This window comes from Hordeum vulgare, chromosome 7H (genome assembly GCF_904849725.1).
Source record: "Hordeum vulgare subsp. vulgare chromosome 7H, MorexV3_pseudomolecules_assembly, whole genome shotgun sequence".
Classification (NCBI taxonomy): domain Eukaryota; kingdom Viridiplantae; phylum Streptophyta; class Magnoliopsida; order Poales; family Poaceae; genus Hordeum; species Hordeum vulgare.
This window is the reverse complement of record NC_058524.1, coordinates 312,104,971-312,126,052: the sequence shown is the minus strand read 5'-3', so window position 1 is coordinate 312,126,052 and position 21,082 is coordinate 312,104,971. Positions and strand designations below refer to the sequence as shown.

The following is a 21,082-nucleotide window of genomic DNA, read 5'->3' as shown; positions in this document are numbered from 1 at the left end:
GTGCCTCCTTTAGTTGTGTGAGGCATAGGAAGCAAGTACACTAAGGTTGGCCATACTGGGGGTATCATATAGTCTTGGGACTAGCAAACATGCCGATGTGGCAAGTAATTAAAGAAGAGAGAGAGAGGGTTAGAGTAACATAGGTAGATATCGTATCATGTTAAATGTTATGCTACTATGTGTCATGCATGTCAATAAATGAGAACACCTATGATACTAGTTTATGATATTATGCACTATGGAGGTAGTATCATACAATAGTAACATATGCATGATAATACTATATGTTACTCCCCACTATGAGCAGCCTAAGTCTCGCAGGAGGAAGCTGACCGAGTCAAAGGTGTCGTGTCCCCATAACCCATGGGAATACACACACCTATACAATCAACATTCACTCCATTTTGGAAAATTAAAAAACAAGCATTAATTTTGTCCCTTGGTCTCTTGAGTTTCTTTATACTATCTTAGGGGGTGTTTGTTTCTAGAGACTTTTTGGTGTAAGGACTAAAAAAAGTTCCTTCTAGTCCCATGTGAAACAAACAGGGCGGATTTTTAGGGACTAAAAGAGGTATTTGGGACTAAAGAAAGAAGTCCCTACGAGAGGGTCTTTTTGAGATTTTTTTGGCACTTTTTCCAACAGTGCCCTTACTTTTAGTATGTCATTTAATAACGTGTACGAGTACTACATTACTAGGGGTAAGTATGTCTTTTTGCATGTCATTTAATGACCTCTTATCCCTGTTTAGTCCATGAAAACAAACGGGTAGGGACTGGAAACTTTTTAGTTGGGACTAAAAAAGTCCTCCGACTTATGAAACAAACACGACCTTATTCCATCCCTCTACCTCTCTCAATCACTTCGCACCCTCCCTCTCTGTATCTCAAGTAGTCCGCTTCTAGGGTTCGTACTTCCTTGCTAATCCCGTTCTTCTTTCCCCTTTACTTATTCTCCATTAAATTTTAAGATATCCTTGTACAGAAATTGCAGCCCGTGCTTCCTCAGGGTTGCTCTGCTCCATCCATGTTCATCCCGGCTACTGGTCTGCTTCTACATGTATAGATCCTATTGATTGTATGCGTCCGCTCCATGCTCAAATCGTATTTATATTTTTTGAGAAGGTTCTTTTGATTTTTCTTGTTCCATGTTTAGTGTTTTCGCTTGTTTAGTGAATGATCGATTAGATCTCCTACAAAGTCCTCTTTCTCTAAAAAAATCTAAGGCATTTAGAAAAATAAACTGACGAGGGAGTACACAAGTAGATTTGTTGCTCAATTTCTGATTTCCTAGCTACGAAGCTAGTGAGATTTCTTTTTACCTATGAGTAAAAACCAAAATTACGTTACTTTCCTCTTTTGATGTAACACTAAGTAAAGTAAACCAGCTTCTAACACACATTTTTCGGTCAGAAATTATTAGTATTTCATGATATATATTGATTGACGTTGAAGCTTGTTTAAATTATGATATTCCGATTGGTTTAACCTATTTTTTGTTATTTGCAGTTCATATTTGTTTAACCTAGTGTGCTTTTTGATCTTTGATTACACCAACTTCCACTTATTACAGAAGGTTTTGCTCTCAATTTATCAAGATATGGTTGAACAACGTGTCGCAATCCAGAAGGTCCTTGCGAACCTTATCCTGAAGAACTCCAGGAATTTGACGTTATCCTAGATGAAAAATGCTGGACCCAGATGGTTAGTTGACTGTAATATTTGTAATACTTATCATTATTCAGTAATCACTGACCATGATTCAGTTTTAATGTCCACTGTTTACATATTTTCAGTTTTATCTTCTTTTTATGTAATTTTACTTGTTTATACATTAATTATATTCATGTGTACTGAGTTTCCTTTAGTACATACGTCTATGCAAATACTCTAGTTATTAATTTATCATATTATTGGGTTATCTTTAATCGTAACATCATATTTCGTGGTAAATTGTGCAATTTCTGAAGCAGTTAAGCCCAAAGAGTATGAATTTTTACTTACACCTTTTCATTTTTAATACTTTTCCCAGTATGTGCCTTGCAATGCCATAGCATTTCTTCCTGCTTACATTAAAGGGCAGAATTAGGATCAAAAGAAATGGCATGTCAAGTAGACTAAGCCCACACTTCTTACCCATGAAGTCAGGTTTAACGATGTTTTGTTTAAGCACAGACCGAACTACACAAAGCTCCATGGTGATGGTTGGGTACACTTTGCTACTGATTATGGCCTCCAAGGTGGAAACGTATAGTGTTTTTTCTTCCTCATCATGGACTGATTCTGGATGTCGTAACATACCGCAAAGATAAAAGGTTATTTCCATCACCTCATCTGTGTAAGAAACTAAAATTTGAATTATTTTTTGCTAGCTTTTATATTCATGCCTAGTATTAAATTGTTTACTACTAATTTTGTATATGTTCTTTTGATAGCTCTCGACAGTCTTTCTTTTCTTTATTTCAAGTACATTCAGTGTTGTCTCTACTTGCGGGATATTGAGCTACAAGCAGACACACTTCTTTCTACATCACCTATTTAGCGATACATTCATCTGTTGCTGCCCGTTTGTCCATGTGTTGACAACCAACAACACAAAAGATAATATTAAGGTTTGTTATCTCTTTCCATATTAAATGTTTTTCAGCATACTTTGTTCCTAGAACTTAACGGTTTTCAGCATTCACTATGAAGTTCAAATATGAGCTTGTCCTGCTGACAATCTCACACTTCAAGTTTTGCTCCATCCGTTGATTGTTTTCATTTGTTGGTTACTTAAGAAAATACATTTATATAGAGCTCACTTTCAATATTTTAAATATTATTGTTACCACTATTTAATAGAATGTGAAATTAATATTATTTTTGTAATAACTTTATCTTTGTTTCTTTTAGAAAATTCCAAAGAATGTTATCTCGACCTTGAAGACATGGGTGGAAGTACGTGCCAACGCTGGGATGAACCTTGAAACTCTCGATGAACACACCAACTTCATCACACCTTTGTCATACTCCATCTGCAAAAACACGGTAGGATGGCAATTGAGAAGTCTTCTTTCAACGAATTCTTGGAAGCTTCATCTTTTGCTAAAAAGAGCGTTGTTTTGATCACCTTGAATGAGCGCAATGATCATTCTGTGTCCATTTTCTTTCAGCGCATTGTATAGGTGGTTTTAGTGCACCAGTTAAAATGGAAGTAATGTTGCTCCTGAACACTTGTTTGTTTGTTAGATTGAAGTGGTCTTTTGGATATACAATGATTGTCACGTGCCTAGATGGCGCTAGTTTTGTAGCTGAAATGGCACTCATGTAGTTCTTTTGAACTAATTGGATATTTGAAGTCTGACAACATTCTTTTGTGTGAAAACATCTACCAAAACCACAACTCTATTTTGTCATCGTAAATTTTATTCAAATTGGGAATCAAAATTCAACCAAGTGGGCATACATTATGAAAATTTACTTAACATATGTATTATATCAAGGAAACATGTTAATGATAAACTATTTAGAAAAAAGTCACATATAGTGTGACTCTCCTCCTTGTACAACAATGCATAAGGCTAGGATTAAATGTGACTCTAAGTAATATAACACAGTGTCACATGTTTTGGTCAAAAAATACCCTCACACGCGTATCTAAACTAGCTACAAGTAAGCATGTTAACTCTAAAATAATTACAACACTGTGGAAAAACTTATAACTCTCCAGCATGTACAACAGTGCCTAGACTAGGTCCAAAGAGGCACAATCGTGCTTCTGTTTGCACTTTACAATCAGGGATGCACAACCGTGCCTCTATTTGCACTTTACAATCAGAGAGGTGCAATTGTGCTTCTGTTTGCACTTTACAATCATACATGCATGTCCATGCTTCTGTATGCACTTAACAATCTGAGAGGCACGATTATGCTTCTGTTTGCACTTTGCAATCTGAGAGGCACAATCGTACCTTTGCTCAGCAAGTGAAACATTCCTTTTCTCAACATGGAATCTGTGACCGGAAAACATTAGAAACACATGCGCACGATTGTGCTTCTGCTCCATGAGTGGATACATCTTGAACACAAAAGCAAATAGACAACCTATCATCGATCTTAGATCCGACAGCATACACATATATTACAACACCACACATACAGATGAAACCTAAGCAACAGAAACAAACAAACTAGCACACTAACATTCATGCCTCTCCTAGCCTATACTACCCTCACGACCATGCCACTCTTTTTACTTACACCAATTGCATATATGTCCATGAATTTGCATCTCATAACTTAACGACCATAAAGTCAAAACCAATGCATATTATAAAGCCACAGGCTTACATCTCCTAGCATCACGACCTTCCATCTACAAGCGTCACAATCGTGTCTCCCATAAACTAACAACAATACATATCAAGTATGTGATTCTCCTATGTGTAAAACAGTATCTGCTTTAGTTCTGTGGGGCACGGGAAGCAGGTGTCTGTGTCAAAACTGACGGATCTTAGGTAGGGCTCCCGAGATGTGGATCTTTGATCAATGCATAACAGGAAACACATGGATAGTACTTACCTAGGTTCGGGCTCTCTTGAAGATGTAAAATCGTATGTCCTCCATGACTATATTTATATGTGTATGATAATTACAGAGTCGATCTACAACGAGATCACATGAACTAAACCCTAGATGATCATTTTGTGTCCTATGAACTAAAACCCTCTAGTTTATATACACACTAGAGGTACCTAGGGTTACATATGGTCAGTTCTCATCAGGGAATAAACATGCCGATTCTTCTGTCGTGACTCTGAGGACACACCAAGGCTTTGTGGTTTCCTTACCGAACACGGTATCATCTTATAGTCCAGCCCTTTAACAATAGTCATAGGGCGGCCCGTGTGTCCGGCTTATAGATATAGACCGGTGGCTCAAGGACCCCTTAGTCCCGGACTCCCTCAGTAGCCCCCGAACTAGCCTCCAACGCGAGGGTCTTGATACCTAGTAGCTTCACGCGCCCAAAGTTTCCGGCTTGTGGGGCAAGTTCTTCTCCCCGTCTATGTTCGGCCAACACCGGTTTGCCCACCGATGATTTCCCGATGTACAAGTAGTATGTGTTACTTAGGCTTGAAGGCCAACCACTCGAGTGTGAACAGTGCATCCGTCTTACTACTTTGAGCGAAGAGTCACAACCAGTCACGACCACTGACGAGTTACTAAAACTCGATTTATGGTTCGAGGAAGTTCCTCCATTGGCACGTCCTGTCAATATGGAGATCGTGCTCCATTTTTAAGGGATGTGGTTCATGATTTGGTATATCCCACATGCGCATAACCACACGATTATATTGGGAAGTGGTGAAGTCCAAGACACGGTAAAGGGGCTCTTAGTGTTACAACAGTTTATAAAAAGGAAAACAACCACCATAGCCTCCACACACTTCTCAGAACTCACATTGTCATCGCCTTCCCCATCTCTTGAGCTCTAGGCTCCCAGATTCATCCTCCCTCCAATATCCTCAAACCGCTCCCCCAGCTCGGCCATACCGGTTCTAGTTCCAAAAGCAAGTGGGAGGCCTCCAGCTTCACCGACAACAACATAAAGGAGTTGAAGCCCGTCGGCTATCTACCAGCCAACGTATCCCATCACATTTCGAGAAGAGTCAGGTCATCCCCATGCCGAACCTAGGCGAGAGGGTGGTGTTAGTCCCCATTTCGTTCGGGGACTCAGCTTTCCTCTCCACGCCTTTGTGAGGGGTCTGATGTTCGTCTACGGGTTACAATTGCACGATTTCGTCGTGAACTCTTTCTCGCACATCTCAACCTTCATCATTATTTGCGAGGACTTTTTACGGGTCCAGCCACACTTCGGCTTATGGCTAGAAGTCTTCAATGTTAAGTCGAAAGTAGTCAGCGGCCAGCAGGCGGACTGTGTGTGTCGGGGGGGGGGGGGGGCGATGATCAGCAAACATGTAACGACCAAGATGCGGTCCTTTCCGATCTGGGGATCGAGGCCCCGAATTGGAAAGGAGCGCATCTAAGCGTCTCGCAAACAGGTAACACAACACATACATAATAATAAAGATAGACAATCATAGGTTCAATTGCCTTCTCATAAATATATCAGAGTACATCACGCATACAACCAAAGTAGTTCCGCTACGGACTACAAAACATAGAACGGCTATGCTACCCTGCCTGCAGGCCCATGATCACGACCACGCCTCAATCTTCTAGATAGTTCACGTACAGGCGATATGTCTCCTCATCATACTGCCACGCCAGCTGCGTGCCGTCGGGATCATCTGTCTCTGGGGTACCTGAACCTGTTGGTATTGTGGAGGAATCGGTGAGCCACTGGGACTCAGCAATCTAAGACCTTGGTGCCAGAACTAGTCAAGTTATTAGGTAGGATAAGGTGAAGTGTTTAAGGTCGTAGCATCCTAAGCTTGATTTGGTGGCGAGGAGGCGGCGAGGATCGTCGGCCGGCGAGGCGGCGCGGGGAGGCCGCGGCGCGAGGAGGCGGCCGGCGCGGCGAGGAGGCGGCGGCCCGCGCGAGGAGGCGGCGGCGCGAGGAGGCGGCGGCGCGGCGAGGCGGCGACGGCGCGGCGAGGCGGCGAGGAGAGATCGAGGTGGCGAGAAGGCGAGAGAAGGAGAGAAGGCACGCGCGGGAAGGCGAGAAGTTGGCGACCCCGGAGAGGTATAGGGCCTTTAGCACCGGTCCGTGTTAACAACCGATGCTAAAGACCCTTTAGCACCGGTTGCTAACACAGACCGGTGCTAAAGGGTCCAAATTCGGGCGCGAACCGAACCCACCTTTAGGACCGGTTGTTGTTACAGACGGTCCTAAAGGTCACCTTTAGGACCGGTTGTTGTTACAGACCGGTCCTAAAGGTTTTTTTCCTTTTTCTTTTTTCCTTTTTTCTGTTTCCTGTTTTCTTTTTCTTTTTGTTTCCTTTTTCTTTTTCCTGTTTCTTCTTTTATTTTTCTTTTTTCCTTTTTTCTGTTTCCTGTTTTCTTTTTATTTTTGTTTCCTTTTTCTTTTTCCTGTTTCTTCTTTTATTTTTCTTTTTTCCTTTTTTGTGTTTCCTCTTTTCTTTTTCTTTTTGTTTCCTTTTTCTTTTTTTTGTTTCTTCTTTTATTTTATTTTTTTGTTTTCCTTTTCTGTTTTTTTACATTTATTTACAAATTGTCAAAATGTCATTTTTACACTTAAAAAATAAAAAATGATATTTATCAAAATGATCAAATTTAGTGGAAACTGGTCAAATTTTTAATATTTATCAAAATGGTCAACACAATTACATAAAAGGTTTAATACATTATTACACATCACCAACAACACCCCCTATCTATTTTTCTTCTTGCCTTTCTTCTGATTGCGCCATAACCATGGACTATCTTCATCATTTAACGGGATGCTTGGATCATCTTTGACTTTGAAGGGAGGAATTTCATCAAATTTATTGTAATCTTCTGACATGTCTGTCTTGTCCTCGACTCCCACGAAGTTTCTTTTCCCTGAAAGAACTATGTGGCGCCTTGGCTCATCGTCTGATGTATTCGCTTCCTTATCTTTTCTTTTTCTCGGTCTGCTAGACATGTCCTTCACATAGAAAACCTGAGCCACATCATTGGCTAGGACGAATTGATCATTGCCGTACCCAAGATTCTTCTGATCCACTGTTGTCATTCCGTACTTCGGGTCTACCTTCACGCCTGACAGGTTGAACCATTTGCACCAGAACAAAGGGACCTTAAAGGAAGGTCCGTAGTAAAGTTCCCATATCTGCTCTATGTAACCATAGTATGTGACCCTTTGCCCGTTGTCGTCTTTTGCATCAAACCGGACGCCACTGTTTTGGTTGGTGCTCTTTTTATCTTGGTCTGCCGTGTAAAATGTGTTACCATTTATCTCGTACCCTTTAAAGGTCAATACAGTCGAAGATGGTTGCTTGGCCAACAAGTATAGCTCATCTTCAACAATGTTGTCATTAATGAGACGTCTTTGCAACCAACCGCCGAAAGTCTTCGCGTGTTCTTTAGCAATGAAATCTTCAGGTTGCTCCGGGTATTCCGAGCGTAAAATATCCTTGTGTTCCTGGATATATGGAGCCGCCAAGCTGGAATTAACTAGAACTGTGTAGTGTGCTTGAGTGAAAGATTGCTCGTCCATACATGTTGTTGATTTCTTTCCTAGCGTGCCTTTTCCACGCAGTCTCCCCTCATGGCGCGACTGAGGAACACCGATCGGGTTCAGGTCAGGAATAAAGTCAACACAAAACTCAATGACCTCCTCTGTTCCATAGCCCTTGACCATGCTTCCTTCTGGCCTAGCACGGTTTTTAACATAATTCTTCAAGACTCCCATGAACCTCTCAAAGGGGAACATATTGTATAAGAATACAGGACCGAGAACGGAAATCTCTTGGACTAGGTGAACTATGAGGTGCGTCATAATATTGAAGAAGGTTGGTGGGAACACGAACTCGAAGCTGACAAGACATTGGACCACGTCCTTCTGTAAACTTGGTAGAGTTGCTGGATCGATTGCCTTCTGAGAAATTGCGTTGAGGAATGCACATAGCTTCACAATGGGTACTGGCACATTTTCTGGCAGAAGCCCCCTCAATGCAATCGGAAGTAACTGGGTCATGATCACGTGGCAGTCATGAGACTTTAGGTTTTGAAATTTTTTCTCTTCCAGGTTTAGTATTCCTTTTATGTTCGACGAGTAGCCAGACGGGACCTTGATACTGCTCAGGACTTGGAAAAAGATCTCCTTCTCTTCCTTGGTAAGAGCGTAGCTGGCAGGACCTTTGAAATTCTCTCGATTCATCAGGTCGTCTCGTTCATGCATACGTTGGTGGTGCAGCCGTGCTTTTGGTGTATCTCTCGACTTCTTCCCATGCACGCCCAATAAGTTTAGCAGGTTCACGCAAATATTTTTCGTCACGTGCATCACGTCGATCGCAGAGCGAACCTCTAGGAATTTCCAATAGGGTAGTTCCCAGAATATAGATTTCTTCTTCCACATGGCTACGTGGTTGTCGGCGTCATTCGGAACAGATTGTGCGCCAGGACCCTTACCAAAGATTACTTTTATATCTTTGACCATGTCATATATATCAGTACCTTTAGGGAGGGTTGGCTTCCTCCGTGTATCTGCCTCGCCTTTGAAATGCTTTCCTTTCTTTCTTACGGGATGCCTGTCTGGAAGAAATCGACGATGCCCCGGGTACACATTCTTGCCTATATGTATACTCTCAGTCTCGCCTAAACAGTGTGTGCATGCGCTGTATCCCTTGTTTGACTGTCCTGAGATGTTACTAAGAGCGGGCCAATCATTGATGGTTACAAACAACAACCCTCGTAGGTCAAATTCCTCCTGTTTGTACTCGTCCCACACACGTACACCTTCGTCAGCCCATAACTCTAAAAGTTCATCAACCAGTGGCCTCAGGTACACATCAATGTTGTTGCCGGGTTGCGACGGGCCTAGGATAAGCACTGGCATCATAATGAACTTACGCTTCATGCATAACCAAGGAGGAAGGTTATAGATACATAGAGTCACGGGCCAGGTGCTATGATTGCTACTCTGCTCCCCAAACGGATTCAGGCCATCTGTACTTAGACCAAACCTTAAGTTTCTTGGGTCACGTGCAAAGTCCTCGTACTTATCGTCGATGTTTCTCCACTGCGACCCATCAGCGGGTTGTCTCAGCATATCGTCTTCCTTACGGTCTTCTTTGTGCCATCGCAGCAACTTGGAATGCTCTTTGTTTCGGAACAAACGTTTCAACCGTGGTATTATAGGAGCATGCCACATCACCTTGGCAGGAACCCTCTTCCTGGGGCGGTCGTCGCCCTCAACATCACCAGGGTCATCTCGCCTGATCTTATACCGAAATGCACCGCATACCGGGCAGGCATTTAAATTCTCGTGCTGACCGCGGTAGAGGATGCAGTCATTGATGCATGCATGTATCTTATGCACTTCCAATCCTAGAGGGCAGACAACCTTCTTTGCTTCGTACGTACTGCAGGGCAACACGTTATCTCTTGGAAGCATCTTCTTCATTATTTTCAGCAGCTTTTCAAATCCCTTGTCAGATATTCCATTCTCTGCCTTCCATTGCAGCAATTCCAGGGTGGTGCCCAGCTTTTTCTGGCCATCTTCGCAATTTGGGTACAACAATTTTTTGTGATCTTCTAACATGCGCTCCAACTTCAACCTCTCGTTTTCACTTCCGCAGTTTATCTGTTCTTCACGAATGACCTGACGAAGATCATCATCAGACTCATCAACAATGTCCTCAAGTTCAGGCTCGTCTTCCCCATTTCAGTATCACCGTGTTCACCGAACATAGGATAGTTATCATTATCCTCTTCTTCTTCATTGTCATCCATTACAACCCCTCTTTCTCCGTGCTTGGTCCAACAAAAATAACTGGGCATGAAGCCTTCTTGCAACAGGTGGGTGTGTATGGTTCTTGAGTTAGGGAAATTCCTCTTATTCTGGCATTTTTTACATGGACAAAAAATAAATCCATTCTGCCTGTTTTTCTCAGCCACATTGAGAAAACTATGCATGCCATTAAGGAATTCGGGACGACGTCGATCACTGTACATCCATTGCCGGTTCATCTGCATTATATAAATTTATCAAAAACCATTATGCTAAATCATCATGACTAAATTAATTAATTAATACAAAAAGTTCATCACACGTTAAAACCAAAGTAGCGTAGTGACCATACATATATAGTTCTCATAAAAACACACACTGAAACCAACCATAAAAACTCTCTCTAATTAATGCATTTAAAAACAACAACAAATGCGATCAAAATCGCAACAAAGGTAACAATTGACCCGACGGTATAATGATACCAAGCCTCTTTACTAATTGCATATTTTCTAATCTTTCTAATCTTCACACGCATTGCGTCCATCTCGCTCTTGTGACCATCGACGACACCGGCAAGAACCTTTTCCAAGGTCATCTTCTCTCTTTCAGTTTTTTCCAACCTTTCTTCAGTTTTTTTCAATCTTTCTTTCAGGCCAACATTTTCTTGTTCAACTAAGTGTAACTTCTCACCAATAGGGTCGATTGGCATTTCCGGTTCCACTACCTCCTAGATAAAAATATCTATGTCAAGTTGGTCGGCGTAATTAATTGTCATATAATCAGAAAATGAAAATATGTAGTTATAAAAGATAATATACCACATCCGAATCATAGACTGGACGAGGGCCAACGGGGACGGATATCAAAACCATGGCGCTATACATATAAAAAAAATCTTACACAATAAGAAAATTATATACAAGTAAATATGTAAATCATACAAATCAAAATTTGTTTTGGTAAATAAAAACAATAGGCTCACCAAGGTTGTGTCGGTGACGGGGCGATCGACGGCGGTGAGGAAGGGGACAAGGCGCGCGACACTAAAAAAAACCACAAATCATAATTAAATTTGAGCTCAAATTGCATATGTATACATAACAAATGATGAACTCTCTCTAGCTTAGGCATTTCATCAAACACCTTACTAGCACAACAAAAATGAAATGAGCAAGAAAACGAGCAAAACTTGCAATGCCGGAAGAGGGAATGTTGATGCTAACCGTAGGACCGATGGGTGCCAACAATCTTGACAAATGGTGGAGAAAAATGGGGATGGATTAGAGCTCCCAAGAGGAAGGAGAGAGCAAAAATGGAGTTGAGCTCGAGCTAGAAAAAATGGGGTGGAATATAGGGTGCTCAGGGAGGAAGGAGAGGAGGGCTTTAGGACCGGTTTGTGTCAAAAACGGGTGCTAAAGGGTCTGACAGCGGGGCCCTGCAGTTGCTGCAAAAATGAGAAAACCTTTAGAACCGGTTTGTGATACAAACCGGTTCTAAAGGGTCTGTCCACTGGGCCCCCCTCCCTGCAGCAAACGGTCCAAAAACCTTTAGGACCGGTTTGTGTTACAAACCGGTCCTAAAGGCCTTGCGGCCATTTGCTGCAGGGAGGGGGCCCAGCGGACAGACCCTTTAGAACCGGTTTATATCCAATCCGGGTCAAATGTTGTTGGCTCAATGCCATGTTTTCTACTAGTGGCACAACCTGGTATTCCCAGGTTGCCAAGACATAAAACAACCCAACATGAATGGATTGGACCAAGGAAGAACACCACATCACCAACTAAGCACTCACAAACAACAAAATGACAAAACTACACAATCTGCCATAAACTGCATCTTAGCACTTTGTGAGCTACATGCAAAGCACCTACAGCCAGGCAACTATGACAAATAATATATGCGGCTGTAGCTAGCCAAGAATACTACCAGCACAAGCAAGAATCACACAAAAAGGAATTAAACACAGAAAGTTATAAGGCTGCAAACTTGCCCAAAACCATAAGATCTCAGGGACTTGGTGAAAATTCCTGCACCTAACTTTCTGTCTTTGCTCTGAAGCCTTTTGACAGCAGCCAAAAGAATACCTACAGGACTCCAAATGACATGAAATTTTACAGGGTGCTAGACAAACATATCAGGTCCAACTTGCTAGTTGAAATCTAGGGCTGGATCACAACCCAATGACCAGCACAACCTCATCTACAGGAGAAGAAAATATAACCAGATTCTCAGACTCAGATTTTCACTAATCTGGAATTTCAGCCACATGCCTACTTTGGATGGGCACAACTTGCACACATGGATTCCAAATCATGAATTGAATCCAACATGTGGTAGAGGGGGTCACCCTCTACTACCAAAAACAAGAAACAAACACAAGAGCACATCACAATTCATGGAACCAAGCTCTAAACTTAGAAGAAAATGTAAATATGACTTTTCCAGAAAATGTTCCAATGGCAAAATGATTCCACCAATGGATTCCTGGGATCTTTCTACCCCAAAACCATATATAAAACATATGCACATGCTTGGAGCAAGTGAGCTCAAACTAGGAAGGAAAAACTACATAGAATCTAACATGGTGGGTAGTGCAACATTTCATGCAACCCCCACTAGAAAAACTATCACATATCTATGCTCATGTGCACCAAGACAATATTGTCATGAGGGTTTGGACCCCATGTTGGAGTCAAGCACATCAACAACACAAATACTTCTCACTAAGTCACCCACACACACACACATCATGCTCTCTCTCATATTAAACATGAGGAGGTGCACAACTTGCATATGGGGCTGTTTTACCACATACATGTCATACCATAAACTCATCATAAGCTCTAAGACCCCAAGTACAACATAAGGGAAAGCTATCAAGCAAGTGATACGAAAGCTACACATACATGCATACATACACTAGCAACACCTCATGTGTGTGCAACACTCACACACACATGCACATACCTACTGCCATCTAACTAGACACACAAGCAAAAGAACACAAGACACCTACACTTACACCATCTACAAGGGAAGCACCACCACACACACCTACATATGTGGCTAACACCATGTGTATGCACACACACACACACACATCCACCTCTCACATGTACACACACATGCATCACATCATCTGGCACTTCTATAGCAGCAAAGGTAAAAAATAAAATGGCCATTGTCATCTATTGTTTTAGGCACAAGTTTAGCAAGCAAAAGCAAAGGAAAAAAAAAGAAATAAGGGAAAAGAAAATGGGGCAGCCTGGGATTCGAACCCCTGTGCCCCTGGTGCCTGCAACACCACCACACCACTGCGCTACACTGATCTGCTCGACAGAGAAGGTAACACAGACAGGCTAACTCGTCCCTGTGTGCTACTATGCAGAGCAACGGAAAACAAAAATAAAGGTGCCGAAGGGGGAATCGAACCCGCGGCCTTCTCATCAGGCACACGCACCACTACCACTATGCTATGTCTCGACGACTGATAGAGAAGGAGAAGCAAAGCAGAAAAGGAAACCCTCTCTGCTTATCTGCTGCCGACGGCTGGCAAGAATAGGGGAGGTTCTCGCCGGTGGTACAGACTAAATCCTTCTACGACTCGTGGATGGGAGGAAGCCCACACCCACAGGAGCTCATTGCCACACCCAGCTATGCCCGAGGGGCTCTACAGCGACGTGACCACGGTGATCAGCGGCTCCGGCGACAGAGACAACACGCCGACGATTTCTACTGCTACGAAGCTCGATCGGGGACAGGGAGGAAGGAGGAGGGGCACTACCTCACGTACGGGTCGAGGAGGGAGCGGCCCGTAGAGGAAGTAGAGGAAGAAGGCCGTCGGTGAAGCCGCTCGTCGGAGGAGAGGCGCCGTCGGGAAGAAGAGGAAGCAGTGCGGGGGAGGATGATCCAGCGGCGGGAATGGGCTCCTGGAGATGCCCTCAAGCTGCTGGAGCCTTCGAAGAGGAAGTAGAGGTAGCAGAACGACGGCGACGACGATCTTCACCCGTCGATCATGGCGGATCCGAGCCTCCTCTTACCTTGTTGCGAGGAGAGAGAGAGGGGGATCGAGATCTGGGCGGAGCGGCGGCGGGGAGGAACCCTAGCGTTTCTGCACGGACGCCAAGGGGCTATATAGCGTGAGGGGGAGCGTGGGCGTGTCGTCGGCCATGTGCGCTCTCTCTTTCTCGGTGGAGCAGAGGGGAACGGGAGAGAGGGGATGAGAGGTGGGTCCTCTGCCTCGCTGGAAAGGGGAAGGAAGAAGGTGCCGTGTGCGTGAGAGAGGGGAGGATGGGCCGGCCTAGGTGGGAGGAAGCCCACTAGGGCGGCAGATAGAGGAAGAATCTCCTGGACTAAATCCTATTTAAAGAAATACCAGAGAAAAGAGAAATAGACATATGGCTTTATGTTGGAGATAAAAACAAAATAAAAATGCCCCTGGTCATGAAAACATTTAACCTATTTGAATAAAATACAAAGGGAATTTTTGGAGCAACTAGAATAAATGCACAACAACAATTTAGTTTCTGTTTTGGATTTATTTGCACCCTTATTTCAAGTCAACAAAACATCAAATATGTCACTCCGTCATCCTCACAATATTCTCTAAACATTGGACATTTTAAAAACAGGGAAGGAACAAGAAAATATTTCAACTAGGGAATAAAGAGAGAGAGAGGGGATTCTTAAGCAAGGGTTGCAAAGATCCAACACCACACTATTTCTACTACCCATCTCCTCACATATGCACCAAACCACATGATCACAAGACACCACATCAACACCACCACACTTGCAAACTCAAAGTCACAAAGATACATGGAAGATATGATATGCGATGCATGCATGCAAGGAAGAAAAAATGCAAGGGACACTTGCAATAGGTTCCAATAAAAAGTCATGGCACAAATGATATCATCATATCCCTGACAAGGTGGACCCACTTGCAATAGGTTCCAAATAGGGAAGGTTTACACTTGGGGCACTACAAACTCTCCCACACTACAAAGAAGATCTCGCCCTCGAGATCTAAGACGGAAAGAAATCGGGAAATTCGGAACGGAGGTGATCCTCACGTTCCCATGTAGCCTCTTTATCGGAATGGTGTGACCACTGCACTTTGAGAAATTTGACATTCTTGTTACGGGTCTTGCGCTCAGTCGCCTCGAGAACCGCAACTGGATGCTCACGATAAGAAAGGTTAGGCTGAAGGTCGATGTCTTGAAGATGCACAGTGCGCTCGGGGGTCTTGAAACACCTCCAAAGCTGAGAAACATGGAACACATCGTGGACATTTGCAAAGCTTGCCGGAAGCTCGAGCTGGTACGCAAGGTCGCCTCTCTTGCCAACCACTCTGAACGGACCAAAGAAACGAGGTGCAAGCTTGCCTTTGATGCCAAAGCGCTGCATACCCTTCATAGGCGACACCTTGAGATAGACAAAGTCATCAAGCTCATAAGACATGTCACGGTGCTTGCTATCACACTACTCTTCCCCCGGTTGCCGAGGAGACCCGGGAGGTGTTATCCCGAAAGACCCCTCCTCAGCTGAACATGAGGGGCGGGACTGATGACATCATGGCCTAGGTTAACACCTCGGTTGTCCAAGACCAGTAGGGATAATCCCTTCTCGCAAACAAAGAGGGGGAGCTTGGTCAGCCCGAGCTCTCTTCGAATATAGTCCCGGAGACCCCCAGCCCCCTGGAGTTGTCCAATCCGGCTTCCACGAGAGGGGAAACCAAGATGCCACAACCAGAGCCACCCATGGCATAGTGGGCCAAAATCAGGTGGCCGACAGTGATGGAGGAGGCTTTGAATGGTTCCTCCGTAATCGAAGAACATCGCACTCTTCTGGGTGCGGTTTCACAAAGCATCCACTTTATTTACAATGAATTGAAAGAGGCTTTCGACGACCTCTTGACGGGCTTGAAGGTAAATCATGTAATACACTTTTACAAAGAGAATTTAATTTATGGGTTTACCAAATCCTCATATATAGTAACCCCCGAGCCCTGGGTGAGTTTGAAAAACTCAAGCGGTTGTCCAATAGCTCGGAATAAATACTTATAATAGTAAAAGTGAACCGTAGCCCCTGAGACTGTGGCGGGATTAAAGAAATCCTGGTAGAGGATCCAAAATCCTATAATTCGGGAGTCTCGCATGTATGAGTTGTTATGCACGCCTCATCCTCGGTAGCAGCCAGCAATATCGTGGAGCCGGTAGAGATTAATCAGAAGCTCAAGAGCTCCGAGGAGGAGCTCGACCTTCTGAACAAGCGGGTTGACAACACGCAAGGTAAATCCAAACTGCACACCTCAATACCGTTATTCCCCCCCCCCATTAAGTGAGGTATTTTCGTTTTTAACCCTAAGTGTGGGGTGCTTATTGTAACTGAAATTGTCACCATGGAGGTCAAGAACCTCAAAGCCAAGCTGAAGAAAGCGAGGCAAGAGGCTATCGAACAGAAGTTGGCGTCCGAACAAGCGGCCACAATCTTTCGTCGGTAAAGGTGGCCAGAGATAACCACGTGGTTAGGGTGGCCGAGGTGCAACCGCATCTCAAGCATGCCATCACTAATGTGAGGCCCTTGAGAAAAAGAATAAGGATTAGGCCTCCGAGCTGACCTTGTTGTCCTCGGCGATCCAGGAAGTGTCGGTGTAGGCGCAAGGCTACCAGAAGGAGCTCCGCCAAGCCAACCTTATTACGGATGGTAAGTGATACTTACTACAATGTGTCTTTGGTGGTAATAGGTTTTGTTGATCACACAAGTGTGGCGTTCCTCAGGCGCTTATGCGGATCTTCCGAGGAGTGCGGCGGATGCAGTGAGGCACTTCACGTCCCGGGAGGGGGATGCCGATCTGAGGCTGTTTTGAGCGCAATTTCAAGCCCCTGAGCACCCTCTCCTCCTCACAAATCAGATGAAACAGTGATGGAGTTACACTAGATGGCAGAGCCGTCCATGAAGGACATCTACATCACTCTATGGCCTACAGAGACGCTGCCGAGATGCTACTTCGGCCTGGTGTAGAGGTTTCGTTATGTCGCCCCCGGATTGACACCCTCAAGCATTCTCTATGCACAGGGAGCTCGGATGTCCTTTGCAAATACCATGGTGCACTGGCCGAAATCAAGCCGACCGACATGCCCACTGGACCCCCACCTCCCAGGAAGAAGCAGAGGCACCCCCAGCAGTATTTCCCCATCATAATGGATGGTGCTCGAGTGATAGAATCCATGTGCCCGAAGGATTTAGTTTATGAGTGAGTGTACTAACATGTATTGTATGATAGTTAAACTCTACTACATTTATGATGCACTTGCTCTGCATGGTATATCATGATTTATTGTTTCTATTTTCACTCATGTGTGGTTGTTTTAATCTGAAAGTTAACAGTCGTCGGCTTTGGCCCCCTTGTAGATGCTATAAAAGGTGTTTCGAGCTCCGCACTGTAACCTTTAGCCAATGTCCCAGTGCCCAGAGGAGGTAGTATGGAAGGGAAACAAGGCAACCACGCTATGTGGCTTTAGTGCTTTCACTTAGCCATAGGAGCTTGACTGCGGGGACTAGTTACTAGCCCCCAGTGTTTCATGATGTTTGGACAAGCCAAGGTTGAAACCATTATAACTTGGTTTGTGTAAGTACAAACCCTTCTTGTAGCACAGCGTAACCTCCATCGATTTTGAGTTTAGCACTTGTCACCCGATCGCCGACCGATTCTTGCTTATTATGACAGTCATTTTTTGGCTTTCTTGAGTGAGCTACTTAACTAGGCAATTTGGAAGTACAATCACAATGGTTCTCCCCTTACCATCTTAGCCGAACATGTGGAACATAAGAGGGTAAACAAACGAACCGGGAAACCCAACTATTGACCCAAGATATAATTCAGAACCAATTCATATAATGCAATATCCGTTATGCCAAGTATATAAGATAAAAAATAGTGTCGGAATGATGCTTGGAGCGAGTTTTATAGTCAAACCCCTGGTCGACTAGCCGAACGTATCTAGAAAAAACTTGCATCAAACTAGCTTTGTTTTGGTGTTGAAGAGCGGAAAAAGGGTTATGCAACATAAATGACTGCAACGGGACCGTAAAAAGTGGTTTTTATTTCCAATGAACTCGTGACATCTATCCGTACAATCCGACTGCCAAAGAAACTATTACAAATACTTTACTTAAAAATAGACTTACAGACGAAAGGTTTACACACGGCCTTTACGAGTGGTTTGACGTCCCTATTGCGCCCTACTGTACGTTTGTGCCTTTGCTCTTGATATAGTGATCGGCGAGCGAACCTTTGAGAGAGGGTCTTGAGAGCTCATCGTAGTATGTAACCTTCATGCTGGAGTAGGTCCTGGATGGTACCTATTTTTCCCTGAAGACGTGTTTAACGATAGCTCGATCAAACCGAACACTTTGTCCTTGAATAGTTAGTCCCCACAACTGTCCATGTTATTTTGAGCGCAAAATTGTGCCTTTGAGGCACATACTTTTCGGCTAGCGACACCATGTTGTGGGGAGCATGTTCCTATTTATGTTGAGGTTTGGAAGACTCTTGGATCTACGGTAGGGCTCAAGCTCATTTGTTCACCACTCATGCCTTGACGGTGGACTGGGACTTCGGAGTCTCACTGTTGATCTGGACTTCAGCTGCTAGAGCCTTTGTCTGCTCCTTAGTTCGTAGTGAGCGCCTAGTGTTTCCATTGATGGTGATGACACCCTTGGGTCTGGGCATCTTAAGCTTCAGATATGCATAATGAGGGATGGTATTGAAGCGAGCGAACGTTGTATGGCCGAGAAGTGCATGATGGCCGCTGCGGAAAGGGGTGATGTCAAAGATCAAGTCTTTGTTCTGGAAGTTGTCGGGTGAGCCTAACACTACTTCCAAAGTTACAGTACCCGTGTAGCAGGCTTCGACGCCTCAGATTACCCCTTTAAAGGTTGTGTTGCTGTGTTTGATACTTGACGGATCAATACCCATTTTTCTTACTGTATGTGAGAAAATCAGATTGAGGCTACTTCCTCCATCCATGAGGACTCTAGTTACGTGGTACCCATTGATAATGGGTTCAAGTACGAGGGACGCTGACCCTCCATGAAGGATACTGGTCGGGTTGTCCATATGGTCGTAGGTGATCGGGCATGCCGACCATGGGTTGAACTTCGGGGCTACGGGCCCTATGGCATAGATGTCCCGAAGTGCACGCTTCCTCTCCTTCTTTGGTATATGTTGACATAGACCATGTTCACATTTTTTTTACCTCAAGAGGGAATTGCTTCTAGCCTCCATTGTTTGGCATGCGAGGCTCATAATCGTCCTTGATGCATGGGTTCTTTCCCTGCTCCTCGCGTGCGAGTTTGCCCGCCTGTTTGATCACCCAACAATTACGTTGGGTGTGGGTGGAGGGCTTATCTGGGGTGTCCTAGATCTGGCAGGGTCTCTCCATGATTTTTTCCAGCACGGTAGGTTCATCCCAATTCCCTTTTGACAGCTTCTTCCATGGTCCTAACTTTGAATTGCTGAATCCGGCATTTACTGTCTTATCCTCGGCATCACTGTCGTTGTGTCAAATCTTGTTCTTGTTGCGCCGTGGTTTCCCATTGCCATGCAAAACTTTAGAGGTGTCGGGGTCTCAGGGAGTATTGCTTCAATGGGCTAACCAACTATCCTCTCCCGTGCAAAAGCGGGTCATAAGTGAGGTGAGGGCCGAATTTGTTCTCGACTTGTCTTGGCCGAGCTGATGAGCTAGCCACTCGTCCTGGATATTCTTTTTGAAAGAGGCTCTTGCCTCGGCATCCGAGCACTCGACGATTTGGTTCTTCTTAGTCAGGAATCAGTTCCAAAATTACCGAGCTAACTCGCCGGAGCGTTCAACGACGTGGCTCAAGTCATTGACATCCGTGGGTCAAACATAAGTGCCTTGAAAGTTAGCTTGGAAGGCATCCTCGAGCTTTTCCTAGTTCCCAATGGAGTTTCTTGAGAGGCTATGCAACCAGTGTCGTGCTGGTCCTTTGATCTTTAATGGAAAGTATTTTATGGCATGGAGGTCATCTCCTCGGGCCATATGAAGGTGGAGAAGGAAGTCTTCAATCCACACGGTGGGTCCATTGTTCCATCGTATTGTTCGATGTTTACGGGTTTGAACCCTTCGAGGAACTGATGATGCGTCACCTCATATGTAAAGCACATTGGATGAGCGGCGCCCTGACCCGAGCTACGTCAGGCTGGAGGTCAAATGTCATCCGAACTCGGTATTGTTCCCAAGCTCTATCGTTCCCATCGAGCCAAGCTTGGTACCTGTCGTGGTTTTGTCACGGCAGATGTCCTCATGAAAGAACTTAGGTGTGAGGCCATCACCACTAGGTAGTTTGTTGAGAGGGGTTGATCAGAATCGAGAGACCTGAGTCTATCTAGGTTCGGCCCCTCCAATGGAGGTAAAAGCATACGTTCTGTTTTGTTTGCATTGATTATGATCTCGATTAAAAGGGTGCTATTTGGCTACCTCTAGTCTCGAGGGTTTATAATCTATCTATCTCTAATGACTTAACTTGTCCCTCTTGGGTTTCCTTGCCCTTGCTTATATAAGTTGAAGGGGTAGGATTACATGTATAGTCCTACTAGGACTAGGGCTAGTCTCTCTTGAATCCTAATCCGACTCTTTCTTCCCTTGTGAGGCAATC

At 44.2% G+C, this 21,082-nt stretch overlaps 1 long non-coding RNA gene and 1 pseudogene across 5 annotated transcripts; one reads left to right on the top strand and one right to left on the bottom strand.

Moving 5' to 3' along the window:
• Positions 1-818: 818 nt before the first annotated feature.
• Positions 819-3,364, top strand: LOC123407900. Of its 5 annotated transcripts, XR_006612696.1 has the most exons (6): positions 819-904; positions 983-1,075; positions 1,571-1,701; positions 2,173-2,335; positions 2,433-2,609; positions 2,893-3,364. It is a non-coding gene; the product is annotated as an uncharacterized LOC123407900 (long non-coding RNA). The 5 variants fall into 5 exon arrangements; XR_006612695.1 differs by having other exon boundaries at positions 983-1,043; positions 2,173-2,609; XR_006612693.1 differs by having other exon boundaries at positions 983-1,057; positions 2,173-2,609.
• Positions 3,365-7,378: 4,014 nt separating this feature from the next.
• On the bottom strand, positions 7,379-10,620 carry LOC123412598 (annotated as a pseudogene).
• Positions 10,621-21,082: the final 10,462 nt, after the last annotated feature.